At 35.9% G+C, this 12,839-nt stretch overlaps 2 protein-coding genes across 9 annotated transcripts in view; both read right to left on the bottom strand.

Annotated features, from left to right (window-relative positions):
- Window positions 1-12,839, bottom strand: part of FAM110B (family with sequence similarity 110 member B) — an 80,055-nt gene that overhangs the window by 52,077 nt on the left and 15,139 nt on the right. For 4 of the 8 annotated variants that reach the window (XM_087890595.1, XM_087890598.1, XM_087890596.1 and 1 more), the window contains one exon: window positions 10,022-10,065. The exons of 3 other annotated variants lie outside the window; for them this stretch is intronic. The gene's annotated coding sequence lies outside the window, so the exon portion shown is untranslated. Of the gene's footprint in view, window positions 1-3,871; window positions 9,776-10,021; window positions 10,066-12,839 lie in introns of those variants that run through there. One more of the 8 variants, XM_087890603.1, reaches the window with a different exon arrangement.
- Window positions 1-12,839, bottom strand: part of UBXN2B (UBX domain protein 2B) — a 149,326-nt gene that overhangs the window by 121,629 nt on the left and 14,858 nt on the right. The window lies entirely within an intron of this gene.

Raw genomic sequence — 12,839 nt, 5'->3', positions numbered from 1 at the left:
ACGAAACTCTAGCCCTGTTTTCCAAAGAACCTCTTTCTAATCAGATCTGTTAGCAGACTTCTGAATTATAAAAAGATGTTATGTTTATATTCTTAACAAACATGCTGAATTTTGAATCAACAGTAACTTCTGAATATCTGGATGTGATATAAATAAGAGAAAGCATTTTTCTGGCCAGAGCTGCATTCTCTGAAAATAGATTCAGCTGGGACAGCTAATTTTGGTAGGATAAAGGCATTCCTGGCAACTTTTGATTCTCTGCATTAAAGTCAAGGTTATTGACATAAAACTATGTTTTCAATATTAACAGGGTGCATAGTATATGAATGAAAACTCATATGCAACGTCACACATACAACTTGCACAAATAAAATTAGCTCATTGCAGAGACTGGTCCTCTAGTTTGAGGATACACTGGGAAAAGTGATTTGTCTTGGATTATATAATTTTTCTCTAAATGTCTAACTTGGATTTCCAGTTTAATGAAATCTCATTAACTTAAACCACATCTAAAAATGATTCAGTTAATTATTTTTCAACCTGACTGTCCCTTTCTCTTGACTTCTTTTGCCCTTCAAAACTGTCAATTACAAATGTATTACATAATTTGGCAGTTGTTCTCAGTGACAAACTTAAATTGAAGTAATTAATTGCTAACTATAAGAATGTGTAACTATCTTACAAATATCCAAAGAATGCATTCATATCTTACTCCAAAGCAGATAAGCAATAAGTTCATGCCTTGGTGGTATTCTGTCTCGATTACTGTAATAGTTTGGTGACAGACCTGCTAGATTTTTCTGAGCACAACACTACATCAGAATAGTGTAGTCTGTATGTTCCTAGATAATTATTACAGAATAAATTATAAATTGGAAGGGACCCTAGAGGTCTAGTCCAACTCCCTGTTCAAGCAGGAAACCCTATACCAGGAATGTCAAACTGGCAACCCTCAGGCTGGATGTGTTATGCGCAGGCCACACCCACCCCAGCTCCACAAAGGGGAAAAATGTCACAATATGTCATGTGACAGCAACGTGACACCACAAGTTTGACAATCATGCCCTATACCATTTCAGACAAGTGGCTGTCCAGTCCCTTCTTAAAAGCCTCCATTATGGAGTACCTACAACTTCTGAAGGCAAGCAGTTCCACTAATTTTTCGGTCAGGAAATTTTCTTTATTTCTAGGTTGCTTCTCTCCTTGCTTAGCTGCCATCAATTGTTTCTTATCTTGCCTTCAGGTGCTTTGTAAAATAGGCTGACCTGGCTTCTTTGTGGCAGCCCCTCAAATATTGGAACACTGCTATCATGTCACACCTAGTCTTTCTTTTCACTAGACTAGACATACCCAATTCCTGCAACTGTTCATGTGTTTTAATATATAGCCCATCTCTTTTCATCAATCTCTATACTGATTGGGCCGAGTCTTATTTGGATTGCTGATGTTGACCTTCATAGGTCTGTGTACAGGAACAGCCAATTATTTGAAAAACCTGATTGTAATTCACTTTCCTTTGCACTTAGCTCAATTATACAGTCAATGCCAATTAGCTGTTCTTTGTGTAAAAATGGTAACCTCACCTGTTACAGCTTTTTTCCATTCAGCACAGACTCTCTGGAATCAATTCCTCCCAGAATTATATAATATATGGTGGAAAAAAATGTCCCATAGCACAAATAATTATACTTATGTTTATAAATTAATAAAGTATTAGGTTGCATCTAGCATTTCCATTCCTCCAGTGGAATCTTCTGTTAATACAGAAAGGAGTTCCTTGGTTCCTTGAATGAGATTTAAACCATATGTGAGATGCAATTCTCGTGGAGTTATAATTATATGAAAAACTATGGTATAAATGAACATCTTTGTGTAATTTTAGTTTTATTAGAATGCACTTCTAATAAGCACAGTACAAGCAAATGAAAAATATAAACCAATGTAATAAAATATAAAATTAATGTTATACATTTTATAATGCAATATCAAACATGTATAGTCAACTTATACTGCTCAAAAAAATAAAGGGAACACAAGCAGAAGACATCCGAGATCTGAATGAATGAAATAGCCTTATTAAATACTTTGTTCTTTACATACAGTAGTTTATACACTGCTCAAACAACTAAAGGAAACACAAAACTACTGTATGTAATGAACAAAGTATTCAATAAGGCTATTTTCATTCATTCAGATCTCGGATGTCTTCTGCTTGTGCTCCCTTTATTTTTTTGAGCAGTGTATATATTTTATGATAGTAGATCAACTTCACTATTTTCAACTTCTTGGTTTCATCTTGGCTAATAAAATGTGGTTTCAGGTGAACAAATAATAGATATAACAGTCAAAAATTATGCATGATTTGTTCTTCCTTAACAGACTTAATGGACAAAGAAAAAAGATACAAGCAAGTAAAAAGAATAATGGATGGATAACAACTAGAGAACTGTTAACTTTATAAATTGAATAGTGCAAAATATTTTAAAGATGAGAAACAACTTATTTCATATGCTAGCAGTTTGCCTACCTTTGATAACCTCTGTTTCTCATTTCTTTCAGACAATGCATACAGTTTATGACTATAAAGGACCAAAGATGGTGATTAGGGAATGTTCACTTTCAATGCAATTTGAAACACTGATGGGGCATTTGAAAAAGTGTGGTAGGATTATACACAGTGAGTCCTCTTTTCATTAAAAAAAAAAAAAATCCTAGAACAGTGATGGCTAACCTTTTTGCCGTCACGTGCCAAAAGTGGGGTCGCACAAGGGAGTCGCGCACATGCGTGCCCACATCCATAATTCACTGCTACTATCTGGAACGAGCTACCCCCGGAGATACGGAGGATCCCGGATCTGCGTACCTTCCATCGCGCGCTCAAGACTTTCTTATTTCATCAAGCTGGCCTGACCTAAGTCTTTCCCCTTTTTAAATGGAAATTTTAAATTTGTTTTTAAATTATTGGGGTTTTAATTTGTTCAGCCAAATTATTTAATTCGTTTTATTTTATTTTAAATTTTGTATTTATCTGTTTTATTCTATGGCTGTTCACCGCCCTGAGTCCTTCGGGAGTAGGGCGGTATATAAATTCAATAAAAACAAACAAAACAAAACAAAAACAAACTGCCCCCCACGCGCCTCACACTTTTGGCACGTGAAGGCAAAAAGGTTACCGGTGGGCCCAGTAGGCTTGTTTTTTGCCCTCCCCAGGCTCCAGAGCCTTTTTTGGAGCCTGGGGAGGGTGAAAACGGCCTTCCCCCACCCAGAGGCCCTCTGGAGGCTGGAAATGACCCATTTCCCAACTTCTGGTGGGCCCAGAAAGCCTGAAAATCAGCTGGCCGGCGCGTGCATGCACGTTGGAGCTGAACTAGGGCAACGCTCATGTGCCCAGAGATATGGCTCCATGTGCCACCTGTGGCACGCGTTCCATAGATTCACCATCATAGGTCCTAGAATTATCACAAAACAATCATCCTACTTGCCACTAGTAAAGTAACTGCATAACAAAGTTGTTTATGATGCTACTGAACATGCCCATGAGGTGTGCTGTATCTGCAGATAGCTTCCTATATATTAATGAAATAAAATTCTTTTGACCAACAGTTCCACTATTCATTCCACCCACAATGAAAATTTACCTACATTTATAGAAAGCAATATTCATTCTCTTCCAATACTACCCTTTTCCACAGCATACCTCCTGGTTATTTCAAAACTCTAATGCTTTAGGAAGAATAGTTTTAACTTGCTGATGTTGCCAGAACAAAGTTTCAGCCAGTTTCTAATGGAAACTAAGTAGTCAATTAAAACTTACTCTGCAATGTCTCACAACTAAAGTGCTGACTAAAAAACAAGAGCAAAGAGTCATTACCTTGAGTTTGTGGTACAGAAGTTTATATTTGAACACAGCTGGCTCTGAGTCACCCAGTTCCCATGACAGCCTCTCCAAGCTGTATTGATTTGTAGAGGAAAAAAAGCACTGTACATCTACTTCAGCTGAATTGCATCACTGTTGAGGCTGGTTTAAAAGGCAAATTAAATGTCTTCTGTTTCTAACTGAACAGCAGATGTAGCTGTCTTTCAATTTGCTTGAAACTCTAGTTACAGAATACTGCTATATGTGGTAATTCTGTTGTTTAAAATGTGTAAAGGCAGAGTATTCAAACTTAAGAAGAACAGACTTCTTTATGCTCCTGGCTATTTTTTCTTTTTTGGGATGTCGTGAGGAGGAAGCAGGGGAGAACTACTGTTTGCTTAATAGCAGTGTTCATTTTTGAAGTTTTCTTTTAAAACATGGAGGAAATTAAAGCAAAAGTCAGCCTCTCCTCTAGGGAATGAGACCTCACAAATATTCAAGCACAGGCTATGAGACAACAAAGGATAAAATATCACTGTGAGCAGGAAGCCAGCAGAATTATCATTTCAGGTAACACGCAAAGAATCTTTGATAACTTATTCATGTGATCTATTGCAATAGAGAAGAGGAATAAAGTAGGACAAATATCTTCACAACTTGAAAAAGAATAATCCGTTTTCCTTCAACATCTGGCAATTGCTTTATTCCAGATGTTTCTCATTAGTGTCCTGGTCCCATCCATATTTGGAGGGAAGGGAAACAAGAAGTAGGTTTTCTACAAAACAAAAATGTTCAAGGGAAACTCACCATCCTTTACACTAGAGTCAGGCAACATGGTGTCATCTGAATACTTAAAGATAACTCCCATAATTCTTTGCCACAGGCTACACAGGTTTGGGTTGATAGGAATAGAGGCCTATCAGGAAGCAACCAAAATGGTCCTCCCTATATTTAACACATGATTAAACACTTTGATTTTGGTAACAGCATTCTAGGGCAACACTTCAAATATATCAGTCACAATTTATGATAGTACGTTCGGACAAAGCAGTTTTAAGGCAGTCAGTTACATTGAAATAAATGACATTTATTGTTGAACCAACATGCAGAAAGCGCCACATGTGAATTTCCCAACAGGAAACTTAATTTCTTCTTCTTGCCTAATAAGTTGTACTTATATGGTTTCATAAATGATACAACATAGAAAGAGAATTTTATAGGCAGTGATGCTTATTGGTACTAATACACTGAATATGCAGATCCACATATTTCAGGTATATACGTATTCCTATATAGGACTGTTCAGCAGTAGAAACAGAAATCCCAAACATCTCTAAAAAAGAAACTGGAAGATAAAAAAGGAAATATTTATAATACAGAAAGGTTGATGGAGGCCAAAGCTCCACTGCTTTCTCATTTGATCAAAACGGATGTCCAGCTTCACTTGCATTTCTCAGTAATATAAATATAGTTCTGAGTACCAACAGCCTTAAAAGACAAACACACTGTCATTTTAAGGATAAAGAGAAAAAACAGCTTCCTCCATTATTCAAAAGATAGTGGGCTCGGAAACTAATCACAATCAGGTTAGGGAAATACATGCACAAAAGAAGAGCCAGCACAATTGATTAGAAGGGAAAGTTAAAAAATGTCCCATAAGGCCAAATCACTTCCATGAAACTGACAATATATCTACATAGGTGGGTCCAAGACATTACCAGGAATGGAACACCACTTCATGGAGACATTTGAGGTAAAAAGTTGCTTCTATTATTCAAAAGATATTTTTCAAATGATATTGTCCCATTTGAAAGCTCTCTTCCTTGAATTATTTATTTTTTAAGTGCTATGTTGGCAACAGCTCTTAAAACTAGCCTAACTTTATAAAGTAGTTATTGTGAATCACATCAATTGCTCCTAATGTCAGTCAGCTAATTATGTCAAACTACAATCCTGATGTTTAGAGACCTGGCTTTGGTATAAGTGCCTTCCTTAATAACACTCAGGAGTGATTCAGATAGGGCCTGCACATAGCTGAGTTAGTTGGACAGATTATTGAGGGTGTTTTGGTCTTCCAACATGTCAGATATAGTGATGCCCTATTAGCCAAGCAACATATTAAAGATGGAAGATTCACATATTGCCAGTTTTTAGTGATTTGTGATTAAGCATACTAAGGCCTTTTTTTTTTTAATTTGATTTATATGCCGCCCTTCTCTGGAGACGCAGGGCGGCTTACAATGTGTTAAGCAATAGCCTTCATACTTTTGTATATTTATAGAAAGTCAGTTTATTGCCCCCACAAACTGAGTCCTCATTTTACCTACCTTAGAAAGGATGGAAGGCTGAGTCAACCTTGAGCCTGGTGAGATTCGAACTTACAGTAATTGCAGACAGCTGGTGTTAATCACAATGCTTTTAGTCTGCTGAGCCACCAGGCCCTTTAAATGGGATACCTATTATTCTCCTCTAAATATGCTTCTCTGCCACTGCAACTTTCTTCAAACTGTTGCTGTCAATGCCTTCAATAATTCAAAAGAAAAAGCAGGTATGAAAAATAAAACCTCTTTTTAAAACTGAGCTCAAAGCCTCACATCTTTATGATGAGTAATTAAAAGTAGAGGCTAATTACATATCAATTGTTGGCCCTAAGAAATTGGCAGCAGAATTAAAAACTGGGTTGGAAAACCCAAGCTAATAGATTCTGGCTTATTTTCTTCCTTTCTCAAAATGATCCTGAAAGCATTTGAAAACCAGTACTTCAATGGAACAATGATTGAACAGAAGTAGCATATATAATGAAAGGAGAAGGAATCATACTGTTCCACCTACTCCTTCCCTCATCCTAATTTGGTGCAATCAACTGAATTCAATAAAATATCTTGATGTTTTTTCCACACCTCTTTGCAGCTAATAGAAAGCTTTTTTGTCATGACCAGCAAGATATTAATCTCACTCTAGAATTTTAGAAGACTGAATGGCTGATAACCAGGAATACTTTCCTATCACATAGGGTTTCTATAAGAATTTCAAGAAAGAATATATGAAGCACTTAAAACAGTCTAAAACACGGATGTCAAACTTGTGGTGTCACATGATGTTTGGGGACATTTTTTCCTTCGCGGAGCTGGGGTGGGCATGGCCTGTGTGTGACGCATCCAGCCTGCAGGCCACCAGTTCGACACACCTGGTCTAAAATATTGTAGCTATAAAAGCAGCAACTTGTAAAAAAGCATCTGTTGGTATCCATAGTAAATAGGTACAAGTCTCCCTAAAATAGGGGAAAATTTTCAGCATAAGAAGGACTCTTCACTACAGGTAGTTCTCAACTTATGACCACTTGCTTAATGACTGTTTGAAGTTACAACAGACTCAAACCAGTTGCAGCATTCTGTAGTCACATAATCAAGGTTTTTTTTAACCTGTTTTCCATCAGAAATGCCCATTGGATAAGCTATAATTGAACATGACGTGATTTGCTTAACAACTATAGTAACTTGCTTAATGATGTAGCAAAATCAGTCATAAAATCAAGTCCTGCATGTGGTGATTTGACTTACAATCCCAAAGATTTATGGGCTCAAATTGTAATCAAGGACTACCTACAAATGGAAAAAGAGCTGTAACTGGTAGTAGTGCTAGCTTAAATGGTGGACAAAGTCTGCAGCATGAAACAACTCCTTCAGTTAGCATTTCTATCCCTTTAAAAAAATTAAGCCTTGACTCATATGTGGACATGATTTGCACAGGAGCAAAAAAAAATAAATTCTAAAGCATCCGAAAAGTTCCACAAGATATAATTTTCAGCTGCTATAACTGTAGAATTTGTGTAATTCTGTCACATTTTTATTTCTGTTGTAATTTATTTATATTCTGGCAGTTTATCACTGAGGAATTAAATCTGCATCTTCCGATTTTAATGAAAAGAATGTTTGCAGAAAACTATTTCAAAGAAAAGACTTCCGGCCTAGCACTCATCCTCAGAAAACTCTTGCAGATGTAACAAATATGTTTAATATCATAACCATTTGCAATTTTCTCTGTCAGCTTCCCCAGAAAAACAATGTGGAAGCCGGCAGCGAAGGTTGCAAGCTATCGCTGCCTGACAAAACAACTCCCTCTTATCTTGGGGCTGGCTGAAAGAACTGCCTGTTGAGGAGACCTGAACTCTTCTGGGGAAGTGCAGAAATGAGCTCCATTCTGGCACCCTGCCAAAGTAGTTCCCTTCCATGCATGGAGGAAGCTGAACTTCTTCAAGTGAGCATAGAAACCAAGCTGGAATCCTGAAGATTTGAGCTCCAAAAATCTTGGAAAGAAAGAGAATTTATAATTTAACATAGTTGCTCCAAACTAAAGAAAAATGTCCTTCTAATTCCTCCCATTCATCCTAAAAACATTTTGCAGACTATCATGTATTTATATACGATCATATATGTATCTCATTATATTTTAGAACATAAAATGGGATTATTTTCAACAACCTTAAGTAGTCAGTTTAACTACAGTTTTATGGTTGAATGCCAGTTGTATGAGAAAAAATATAGTCAAAATTAAATTTAAGAATAAAATATGATCTTGCCATGATGGCATGCAAGCATTTGGTTAAAAATGTGATCCAGTTGTTTGTCTCAATAGAAGTTTTTGTCTTTTTGTACAGAAGAAAGCAGGTGCCACATAGCATCATCAATTTCTTGAACCTAATAAAGATCTGTTGAATATATGCTTGTGGAAGTGCTGTGTGAAGAAACTTAAAGTGTATAAAGTTAATCCATTTCAAGCTAGAATATAAGATTTGTATTGGTCTTTGTAGCATTTGCAGTTAAACCCATAGTTCTTTAAAAAAAAATTATAGCCTTAACTCTTGCAACCTAGTTTGTATATTTAGCAGATAATCTGGAAATATGATAGGAAGAACGGGAGACAGCTACAAAAACCTCAGGGTCTGCCACCTTTAAAAGTTGTTAAAGCGTACAAATGGCAAGGAATAAGGTGATGAATGAGGTGATTTACCTCTTCAGTAAATGTGTGATGAATCTTACAAGAATTTATTTTGTGACCTTCAGACAAAAAAACAAAAAAAAAGTTCAGCATATTTTAAGGGGCATTTGAGAAATGGGTACCTCAGGGTCTTCCAAATGACAATGCTTGCTACTTGGAACAAGATAACAAAGTGTCCCAATTAACGATTCTAAAAAGATCTGAAGAAAAGTTACAAAAAGATTTTAAACTTTCAGAAGAGTAAAGAATTTTAATGAGCCAAACAATGACCAACAGGCTATAGCTATGATGGTTGAAGGTGAACAAACTGATCAGAAGTGTGAGCAATTCTTGGATTCTAGAAGTTCTAAATGGGCGTACAACTGTGCACATAAGGCTCATGCACAAAGATCATAATGAAGCAGAAATTCTATGGATAGGAATAGAAATGCTGAATAGCATTTTTATATAGTTTTATATTGTGGTTTTAATGTTTTAACGTTGTGGTTTTAAGCTGCCCAGAGTCAACTGTGTATAAATTGGGTGGCTATATAGATTTGTTTAACAATAAATATTTTATTTATTGTTTAACAATAAATAAAATAGCAAAGTTGGTGACTGAATAGGTACAGATTTAACCAAACTGTATTATATTGTTTAAAGTTAAAAACATCACTTTTCAAGCAGGCATTAAGGATTAAGGCTGTGATAAATAAGTATTTTTGATGTACTAGAAGCTATTTGTAGAACTTGTAATTCATTAAGTTATGATTAATTGTTTAACCATGATACTTGTAAGCCTTATAATAAATGAATAAGGCAAATCCTGCTCAGGTTTAATATATGAATATACCTCTTAAAACTAATATCATTCAAATCTAGCAACCTCTAAATTTACATATTTGCTAATTTTCTAGTCATTTCCGATGTTATCTCAAATAAGACCCTATTTTGTGCATGATAACAAAATGCCCTCTATAAAGTGAATTATCATCTTTTTAGGACTATCCATAGTTAAGACTTTGGACGTGTCCCAGATGTACATGTAGGTTCTTTTTTCAGTTCCTAAACCTGTATAGATTTTAAGCCTAATAGGTGTGGGGAGAAGGGATGTCACATATGGAGCTAAGCTGAACTTTATTTTTACAGTTGCCTGATTCACTCATAAACTTCAATGCCTGGACTTACCTATTTTCCATAACATTTTCTTCTCTAGAGGACAGCTGAACAGTCTATAAAGGAGGAAGATGGAATAACAAAATAATCAAAATAAAAACAATGAAACACTTAAAAGCTTATTTTAAAAATCAGAAAAAAATATACAACAATCTTGGATCAGATTGTCTGCATAAAAAGGCAGATCTTCAATTGTTTTTGGAAAGAAAACAATGCAGAGGCCAGCTAAATGTCCCTTGAAAAGGGTTTACATTTTGCAGTAAGGCAGAAAGAACCAAGCAAACTACAATAGACTGAGCAAATACTTCTTGCCAGAAATGTGAACACAGCCACTGTTGTTACACATAGATTTAGCTAAAGCTTCACTTGAAAGCTTAGTATCTTTATTCTTATCCTTTTTATAATGTTAAATGTGTTTTTGGATATACAGAACTGTATTTTTTGATGAGATGCTTTTACAATCAAAAACAATAGTTAGTCCTCACTTAATGTCTACCTGTTCAGCAAACAGTCAATGTTACGACAATGCTGAATATAGCGGATTTAAGAATCTTAATATTCCTTGTAGATATGGCTGTCGGAGCATACCCTAGGTCACATGATCATGGTTTGGGCACTTGGCAACTAGCTTGCAATTATACTGCTGCAGCATTCTGAAGTAATGTGATCACCATTTGCAAACTTCACTACCAACTTCTGGCAAGCAAAAACAATGAAGAAGCTGGCAAGAAGTTGCAAATGGTGATCATGTGACCCAGGGCACTTCAATTCTGCAGGATAGTCCTTAACAATAGCAATTGGGACTATTGTTGCAGTCAGGTAACATGTCTGATGACTGCATTCCTTAGTGATGGAATTCTTGATCCCAGTTATCCTTGATAAGCGAGGATTAGCTGTACATGAATACAGGGTAAATACAGGTAAAACTTCTGTGAATAGTAACCCTAAAGAATCCCAATATATTCATGCAAACATCATGGGCATCTACAAGCACAAAAAAATAGGACATAGTGGATTTGGCTCACAGATGATTTGCTGTTTAAAAACCAGGTAAATATCTTCAAGCACTAGATTCAGGATATCCATGGAGTACCTAGAATAACAAATATAAGATCTTCCACTATGTATGTATGTATGCATGCATGTATGTATGTATGTATGTATACATGTATGTATGTATATATGTATGTATATATACACACACACATACAAAGACACGCACACATGAAAGTGTATATAAATGGGGGAAGCAGGAGAGGCTAGACTAGAAAATTTATGTAGAGTCCTTGAATCTATAACTGCTTTAAGAAGATCAGAAACCACTTTACAAATTTCCTTTCCTCTACAATTCTTTTAATTTTCTTTTATAGCTTTTACTTTGTTAAAATTTTATTCAATAAATTTATTTTAAAAAAGAAAAAATCAATGTAGATTTCAAACAACTCTGTTGAAATCACTTGTCCATCAAACGTCATATGTTATTCTTTTTAGCATTAGTGGTCTTGCTATTTGGTATGTGCTGCACACATTCCATTTTTAACTCTGGAAACTCAAGAATGCTTGATATTTGATAAGCCCATTGCCCTTAATATTCATTGGGATAGTCATTTCTGTTTGCTTTAGCTATCATTTGTTTCACTGACATTTAGTGACCTCTTTTTCTCTCCTGCATGCATTCCAATACTCATGAAAATATACAGTATAAAGTTCTCAAAACAAGCCAAGGCTAATGTGGGACAGGCTGAACTGACTTATCAGAATGAGCCTCCACATTTATTCAGATCTACAGAAAACTTTCTAACCCATTCCTCAGACTTAATGACACTTGAACAGAAAGTTAATGAAAGGCCTCCAATACAGCTATTTTGAAAACTAAACAGAATCAACATACTGATGATTAAAAATAGAATATTAAGATAATAGTAACTGTGACTAGAGAGCTAAAAGGCTCTGTAGCTTTCTGATTGAAGCATGACTGTCTGTTCCCAAAAGATGCAAACACTTTCTGCACTGCAACTGTAGAAAGTATGATTACTGGGGGCGAAGTGGGGGGGGGGAATAATTTCACAAAACAAAACAGTGGGAGGTCATAGTCTTGCATCTAGTTGGAAAAAAAATCTTTGTAGTCTGGCATAATAATAAGAATCCTACTAAGAATACACGTACAATATAGGAAGACAAACAAGCTTAGATAAATGTGTTTGCAAAAAGAAATGTCCTATGATGAATTAGAACTCACATTTTCTAGATTCAAGAATGATGCATTAATCACTATATCCAATTGGCTCTCTAATATAGTATACACACTTTCTTCTATCTCCATTTCCAGGGAACCTGCTTCTCCAATTTTAAGGAAAAGAGTAATGAAGGAGAAATATGCCCATGTTGCTGGAGATCGAGATGGATATGCCCTTAATGTTGTTTGATAGAGTTGTGTAACTTCATCATTTTTTTTTCTTGGTCTGAGCTCTTGCTTCACTATCTGGGTTGGAATAACAATACAGTACATATTCCACTAAAGCAGGAGTCACCAACTGATGGTCCATGAGAAAATGTTGGTGGTCCGCAGAAATATTATTTGCATTTTTATATTGCACTAAATCAGTGGTGAAATCCAACTTTTTTTACTACCGGTTCGTGGGCGTGGCTTGGTGGGCATGGCTTGGTGGGCATATCAGGGGAAGGATACTGCAAAATCTCCATTCCCACCCCACTCTTGGGCCAGCCAGAGGTGTTATTTGCCGGTTCTCAGAACTACTCAAAATTTCTACTATTGGTTCTCCAAAGTGCTCAAAATTTCCACCACCAGTTCTCCAGAATCTGTTGGAAC

Source organism: Pantherophis guttatus, chromosome 3 (genome assembly GCF_059756535.1).
Source record: "Pantherophis guttatus breed Tessera chromosome 3, ASM5975653v1, whole genome shotgun sequence".
NCBI classification, from domain to species: domain Eukaryota; kingdom Metazoa; phylum Chordata; class Lepidosauria; order Squamata; family Colubridae; genus Pantherophis; species Pantherophis guttatus.
This window is presented reverse-complemented; position numbering and strand designations above follow the sequence as displayed.